The sequence below is a fragment of the Alosa alosa genome, chromosome 1 (genome assembly GCF_017589495.1).
Source record: "Alosa alosa isolate M-15738 ecotype Scorff River chromosome 1, AALO_Geno_1.1, whole genome shotgun sequence".
Classification (NCBI taxonomy): domain Eukaryota; kingdom Metazoa; phylum Chordata; class Actinopteri; order Clupeiformes; family Clupeidae; genus Alosa; species Alosa alosa.
The window spans coordinates 9,060,459-9,068,923 of NC_063189.1; the positions used below are offsets into that span (position 1 = coordinate 9,060,459).

At 40.1% G+C, this 8,465-nt stretch overlaps 1 protein-coding gene across 4 annotated transcripts in view; it reads right to left on the reverse strand.

Moving 5' to 3' along the window:
- Positions 1-7,732: 7,732 nt before the first annotated feature.
- LOC125299232 (SUN domain-containing ossification factor-like) overlaps positions 7,733-8,465 on the reverse strand; it is a 20,158-nt gene continuing 19,425 nt past the window's right edge. For all 4 annotated transcript variants that reach the window (XM_048250448.1, XM_048250440.1, XM_048250432.1 and 1 more), the window contains one exon: positions 7,733-8,465. This exon is cut by the window's right edge. The gene's annotated coding sequence lies outside the window, so the exon portion shown is untranslated.

Consider the following 8,465-nt stretch of genomic DNA (forward strand, 5'->3'; position numbering starts at 1 on the left):
TGTTTACTTGCGTAACCGTTAATAATAAATTACTTGTTATTTTTACTTCAACCTACTCCAACCTAGGCCCGGTTCTCAAGATATTCACAGAAAACTGTGTCTGCCCTACCCTCCTTTTCGGGGTCCAGTACAGCGGGGCTGCAGATCAAAATGAAAAACGATGGTTCCATGCTATCCATGTGGGGTTACATGCCCACCAAGTTTCGTGTACCCCGGTCTTTCAGTGTCCCGGGAATCCTTGTTGGTGTACGGTCACTAAATGTACACATAAATTATTTTATTGTAAGGCCCCCATGAACGAAAGTTCACAAAACTTGGCATGCATTCGAGGGTGTCATAATGATCCTACACTTTCAATTTCGTGCAGTTTTGACCATGTCAGCCAGAGATATTGTGATGGAAAACCCTAATTTTTTTGCTTTTTAATTTTTTAACTAGGTGGCTATACATGAAATAAGTGGTAATGGGATGGGTTGACATGCCCCCTTAAGACCAACATACGAAAAAAAAAGTGGACCTCCTAGGCCCTACGGTTCTCGAGATATTCACAGAAAACTGTCTCCAGCCACCTACAGGCCAGTTGGTGAATAGTAACATAAATTAATTTATTGTGTGGCCCCCATGAACGGAATTCCACAAAACTTGGCATGCATTCAGAGGGTGTCATAATGATCCTACACTTCCAATTTCGTTTTGGTTTTGACTATGTTAGGTCACAGATACCTTCAATTACAACACCTCATTTTTACTTTTTTTGTGTTAAACTAGGTGGCTTATACATGAAATGAGTGGTTATGGAATGGGTTGACATGGCCCCTTGAGATCAACATACAAAAAAAATGGTCCTACTAAACCTTACGGTTCTCATATATTCAAAAACTGTGTCTGCCCTACCCTCCTTTCGGGGTCCAGTCTAGCGGGGGCTACAGATCAAAACGAAAAACGATGGTTCCATGCTATCCATGTGGGGTTACATGCCCACCAAGTTTGAGTCTTTCAGTTTGGCTCCCTCATAATAAAAGTATGGCAGACGATGTCAGGTCCAACCCACTTTTGAGACTTTGGCTCCCCGACTATAGGCTGGATGGAATGTCGTGGCATGGAAAGTTGTGGCATGTCAAGCGGGCATATCCCAGGATTCTGGTGGATTCTAAAAGCAACCTCCGGCATAATACTACAATGTTGCTATGTTCTGAACATCTGTAGGCCTACATCTCGGATGCAACGTGACAGTTCATTTACACTTAACAAGGAGTTTGGCGTGTGATCCGGCCAAATGCCTACTTCATAGTGCAAACGTAGGCTACGGTTAATACACGTTCTAAAGAACAATGGGAAATTCAACCAAGCAGTGGAATAATAAAATGAATTAAATCATTTTTTTTTATTTTTTTTTTTTTACTTTCAATGAAACTGATTTTCTAATGAGAAAATTATGTTCCACTAAATCATGTACAATGTGCTGTTAAAGACTATGCAAGTTCAGGCTATAATTGCTGTCTGTTTGCAGGACATGTACATCATGGATAAAGACGGAAATTAAAGGGACACCAGGCAACGTTTTTAGTGTTAATCATCTTAAAATGGTCGGTATATGGTTAAATGACTCATTACGGGCTTAATGAAAGCTCTCTCCTGCCCCTACTGCCTGTAGGAAGGAAGGACAGACAGACAGACAGACAGACAGACAGACAGACAGACAGACTTCAATGGATAGATGGATACAACACAAACATGGATTTAACAGCAGAAAGATAGATAAATATAATATATAAAAACCCAACTAAAATAAGGACAGTAGAAGATAAAGAATATGCTAAATATACTAAAACACAAATTATACTAACTAACACTTATATAATATATAAAAATACTAAAATACAAATTATACTAACTAACACTTAATACAATATGCTAAATATACTAAAATACAAATTATACTAACTAACACTTAATACAATATATAAATATACTAAAATACAAATTATACTAACTAACACTTAATCTAAATCAATTCTAAAAACAGTATCCACATAGTGGTGATTAATCAATCAGAGGTGCTTGCAATGACTGAGGCAGGGACTGAGCCTGTGATTCTCTGTGCATAGTAAGTAAGGTATGGTAAGGTGCTCTAAGGTGCTCTGTGTGAAATGAGTTTCATGGTGGTAGTGCAATGGTGATAGTGGTCATGGTGAAAGTGCAAATGAGTAAGTCCAACAGTGCAACAATGCAGAAATAAAGTAAAGTCTATATATCTATATATTTAACTATTTAAGAAAATGTATAAGTGTGGCCACAGTTCGGCTGTGGCATGGAGGGGGGGTTAAGCATATGTGCTAATGTGCTAATATAGCACGCAAACAGTGAGGCATAAAGACAGTGGTAAAAGTGGCTAGTGGACAGACAGTACCAAACATGTTTTTCGTAGAGAAAAAGCATCAGGCTTGCCTGGTGTCCCTTTAAACATTTCTATTAGAATTCTAACAAATCTGATGAATATACATATGATCCTGAGCCTGAACCAAATCCTTTCCAAATCTTTCGGCTGATGGAAGTCTACTATGCGTCATATTCTGGTGCCCTGTTGAAGACAGGTGTTGTCATGTCATGTCATGTCATGTCATGTCCTGTCGCAGTGGGTGTGGGGCTGTCTGGTTCCCATTGCTGCCCCGCCCCTTTTGTAAATGGGGAAATGAACACGGCTCCATAAATAGGGTGCAGTGATTAATGGCGAAAGCTGCTCCTCCGTAGGCGCTAGCATTGTCTCCCCAGGGTCCTTTGCACTTGCTGACATCGTGCTACAGCACTGATACAGCTTGTGTTGTCCGGCGTGCACTCATCCACTGCTCTGCTCAGTAATCGTGGGTTCGCTAAGCTCCCCCTTTCAGTCATCCATCTCATCCTAGCGCTTGGGTAGGCCTCTCTCCTCGCTCTCTCGTAATTGCACGGCTAATCATGGACTGCTGCTGTTCTGTTCCGTTCTGCTGCTTGGCGTGTTCTAGCCTAGCTTGCCTCTGCTAAGCCCTGTCGTTTTCTCAGCGTGCAACAGATTGTTGCCGACTATCGTCAGCCGAAGGGTGTCCGCTGGGTGCTTGGGCTTCAATTTGTTGGTTGCGGTGCAGGTGCGTGTATAGTTTAAAAGTTAAATGTAGATAGTGTAATGGATGTTGATAGACAGAAAGTTGAATGGATGTTGATAGGCAGATTGTTTAATGGATGTTGATGGGATAGTTTAATGGGTGGATGAGTGAATGGTTTGAAGAGGATGAATGGATAGAAAGTTGGATGGAATGTGCCTTATATCCTTGTAGAATGGCGATACACAGAGAGCAGAAAGCAGTTGATACAGGTGCAATCAGTTTAACTGGCTTTTTGATAAGGCCTAGTTGAGTAGCTGGAAGTTGATACAGGTGCAAATCAAGTTAATTAGCCCATTGTGATGTCATAGTGCCAATGCAAAGTCTATGGGGAAGTTTCTACGTTAAATGGTTGAAGCTGAATTAGATGCAGAAATTTGGTGGGAAGAAGAAGAAGAAGAAGAAGAAGAAGAAGAAGAAGAAGAAGAAGAAGAAGAAGAAGAAGAAGAAGAAGAAGAAGAAGAAGAAGACTTCGGATAACAAAACATTTTCATGCACTGTAATAAGATAGAGGAGAGACTGGGCAGCAATAACTTTGGGATGGTGTTAAGAGAATGACACAAGACAAGAACACAAAACAAGCCGGCCCATATCCCAACTGAGAGAGAGAGAGAGCGATATTTCTGAAGCATTGAACACTTTTTATTCACGTTTTGACATTCATGACTTTTCAGATGACCTTTAGACATTGCTCATAAGTTAATTTCTTAAGTCCACTACATTTGTACATTTGTAATCACACAGGAAGACGTAAGGTCAGTACTTAAAAGCAATAAGGTAAATAAAAGTCCAGGACCAGATGGGATTACTGGGAGATTGCTAAAGAACAGCTTTGTGGGGTGTTCACTGATATTTTTGGAATGTCCTAACAGAGAATGGTTCCAAATATATGAAAGGAGTCTACTATAGTCCCAGTGCCAAAAGGCAGCACTATAAAGAGTTTAAATAACTTCAGACCAGTGGCACTGACCTCACTGGTGATGAAGTCATTTGAAAAGATTGTGAAATGGATCCCATGCAGTTTGCATACAGGGCTAACAGTGGGGTGGAGGATGCCTAAATTGCACTACTAATTAAACCTCCTGTACAGTCATCTGGAAGGTCCAGGCTCTTGTTTGCTCAGATTTTTCTTCTGCGTAATGCTATCCAGCCACATGTTTTAGTTAGAAAACTATTATCAGAATTGAATCTTGAGAATAATCTTGTGGGCTGGATTATGGATTTTTTTTAACCAACAGATCACAGAGGCTAAAGGTCAATGGCTGTTTTTCAGAAAGGCACGTTTCTGCACTGGCTCTCCTCAGGGTTGTGTACTTTCCCCTCTACCATATCCTCTACACCTATGACTAGAAGTCAGCATATAAATAGGCACATCCTAAAACTTGCTGATTGCAGTTATTGATAGTTTACAGCATAAACATGAATCCCAGCATGGGCCAGTGGTTGATGAGTTTGTCAGTTGGTATGACTAGTCTTTTCTTCAGTTAAACATCTCAAAGAAAAAAGATTACACTTTACTTGACAGCAGTGTTGTAGTACTCGAGTCCAGGACTCGGACTCGAGTCCGAGTCATGAGCTAAATTTAGAGACTTGTGACTTGACTTGAGCACTGAATGACTAGACGAGGACTCGACTTTTTTTGTAATGTCATTTGGCTATAATATGTCATTAGAATATTATTTGGTATAGGATTTTAATATCTAAATTATTTTTAGTATTAATATTAGTGCAATGGAGTGTTACTGCTTCATGTCATACATCACGCCATGTTCTTAAAATAACGGACGCTAACTTTAATGGCGCCAAATGCCTGGATACATGAATGCCCCGAAGGTTGTCAGTTTTGCATTTAAGTGACTCAACTCGGACTTGACTCTGAGTAGTGGACTCGACTCGAACTTGGATTTTTTTTAATGACTTGGACTTTACTCTGACTTGAATATTGGAGACTCAAACCTGGACTTGGACTCAAGGCATAGTGACTTGACTACAACACTGCTTGACTATCGACATAAGAGTGACATGACACTGTCATGAACGTGTCATAAACAAGTCATAAACGTTTGACATAAGGCTTCTGTTATTAAGTGACATTCGTTTTTTGTTATAACAAGTTGGGGTTAGGGACAAATACAATCTCAGCCTTATTGTGAAGGTGGCTGGGAAGTTGATTGGCTGTCCACAGTTATCCTTGCTGACCATTTATGAGAAGCAGGTCATCCAGAAGGCAAAGTCTACATTGGACTGTAAAAATCCTCCCCATCATTGTTCATTTGAAGCTCTTCCCTCAGGCCGGAGACTAAAAGTCCCCTTTTATAAGTCCAATAGGACAAAAAGGTCTTTTATTTCTAGTGCAATACAATATGCCTGATCAATTTGCACAATTTTGCTTTATTGCACAAAAATTATTCTGACCATCTGTCAGAAAAATAAATAGATAAGACAGTTCCTTAACTTATATTAACCTGTGTCTTTTTCCCCCATCTTGTGTCTTTGTGTATCTTTGTGCTATTTATGTTTACCTGACTGAGAGACAAGTTTCCCTTTGGGACAATAAAGTTAAACTGAACTGAACTGAACTAATTCTGGTATTTGCTTTCTTGTCCATCTGCAAGTGCACTTGATTTGTGACTTTAATTTGATAAGATGGTGAAATAGATACAACTGCGCTTCCTTCCTACACTTCCTTTTATGTTCCTAGAAAAACAAATTACATAGCACCGGTATTAGTAAAGGCAAATGTAGCATGGCCTGGGAGCCACTGCCAAAACAGACCACCTGAGATGCAAGATTCTGCGACTAAAATCATCTACTATGCATTTTTTCCATATTGACTAACTGCATAGAAGGCTGGCCCTATCTAGTTCTGTTTTTCGTGCATAGCGTTAGTGAGGGGGACGAGAGCGTATATGTTGAGACCAAGTCTTTAAAGCATATACCTGCAAACTCCGAAGGACTGAAAAAGGTGGCATATTTCCGAAAGAATCCCCATAATTAGGTAGACCTGCAATAATGAGTATTGAATAATATTATATTATAATAAACGTGCAGTAAGCAGAATTTAAGTATGGCTGCATTTGACACTTTTACATGTTAAAATGACAGTTCAGTAGGCCTAACAGCTGTTTTAAGTTAAGGCCATGTTTAGCCTAATTGAATAACTAGATGATGGAGAAGATATTTTCAGACCTGCCATCCTTGAAGTAATGTCTGGAGTACTATCTCAAACCAGGAAAAAAACATTGCTCACGTTGGCCTTCATGTAGGCTATACAGCCAAAAACAAACCAAACATTTAAATGTTGACAATCTGTTGGTGTTTTTCTGCTCCTCTAATGTCTACTGAGGCTGCAATGATCACATATTCCAACTAAAGGGGCCCTCAGCAATAGGTGCGCTATGTCAGTCTAGAAGCCCAAGTCTCGCTTGCTTGCGCACTAATGATCAAGAATTATGATCTATATGCTACACAGAAAACAAACAAATTAAACACCTTTACTGAACAGTTCAAAATATTTTGCTAGGTTCACTTTGAGATTTGTTGCAAATAGCTACACTTGGCCTTGGAAAGGCGATTTTCGCCGAAAAGCGACTGGTTTGCAGGTAGGCTCAAGACCGAGTTGAGACCGTCAGTTTTAAATTAAATTGAGAATGAGTCAAGGCTGTCTTTGAGGAGGCAAGTCCGAGTCAAGACCAAGTCTTTAAGGGGCCGCATTGAAACCGACCAAAAAAAAAAAAAAAAAGAATACATTTTCATGATTTACTTACATTTTACACTTGTCAACTAAACTTCTTTTCTGGACAATACTTTAGGACTAGGAGCTCAGCTGGAGTCAAAATTTAGCATTGTTTAATTGTGGTTCAAGTAACCAAATTTAATAATTGCGGATTGCTCACTCATCTTGTCGATTATCACAACCAATAAATCGAGTACTACAACACTACATGGCATTAATCAGAGGGTGGCTGTTGAAATGTTGAAAGGACAGCGGCATGCTGGCGGTCATCATGTCACTCTTAACAAAAGTTAAGTGGGTGTGAACTTAAGTGTTAAGAGCTAAAAGCATCAATGTTATATTTCCACAGTGGTGAGCAGAGACATGATGTCAACCATGGCTGACTTGCTAATGAATGTGCTGTATGCATGCAAGTATCACCTCAGTCACAATGGGGCTCCTTTGGCAAAAAAGACTTCTGACATACTCCTACGTCTTTGTAGCCTGGAAAATCCAGACCCTGGTAATCTAGAAAGATTAAGGGTCTGGCCACGAACAATGTAATGGCCCAACTTCGGGGCTGACAACAAGCATGCATTTAAAAATCTCACTGCACGAAATGGATAACACTAGACCCACGTTTACTCTGAATGATTTCGGACTTTGGCCTTGTCGGATAACACTCGACGAATAATGTGTACTGTCCTCCAACGTTGCAGCTGTCTTCATCAGTTTAGCTGGTTCCCCGGAATGTTCAAGGGTAAAAAGTAACGTGCATCATTGCTCATCACCAGAGTGTCTTGCAGAGACAATTCCATTGTGCTCTCGCGAGAACTCTGGTTTTCCAGGGTAACGTCTTTGTTTAAAAGAACAAAACTTATCAGACTGCATGTTGGGTACCTTTTAGGTGCCCAGATTTAATACAGTGAATGACCATCATGAAAATATTACAAAGCCATGGAAGAATAGGTTATCTGGAAAAATCACCTCTGGCAAAATAGGTTTAAAAATAAATAAATAGAAAAAAACAAAAAAAATGTTTTATGGTTCAGTGTCTTTATACAGCAAACCGGACATTATGCTTTATGGTTAAATCTGGTTAAAGGCATGACTGGTAAACTACTGACTAAAAGCCCAAAGTGATTGTCCTTTTCTACATTGTACACCTACAATGGAAACTGATAGCTGCTTCATACAACTTGATGAATGAAATGTCTGTGGCATCAGTGATTGTCACATTGGCAGCTGATTAGTGACAAGAGCAGCAGCTACCAACAGTCGCCAGTCTTCACAAATGACCCTCACAGTTTCTATACCTGAACATACCTCTAGACTGACAGGTCAAACCTGGTGTACCATTTTCCTGCATTTGCGAGGAAAACAGAACACCTCATCAATATTAGCCCTAAAACATCTACACCTGGACTCAGGTGAGTAAGGTGCAATTTGTTTTTACAATTACTAGGGAGTAGGATAGTGGTAGCATGAGCAGCGTCCCATTTGAAGTGCTTTAAGCAGGGCAGGGGTCAGCTCCCCACCTTTCCCTGTGCATGAGACTTAAGTCCACAGGAGCTGCTTTTCACAAGGCCTCTTTCCAGCTCCCAGTGCACAGG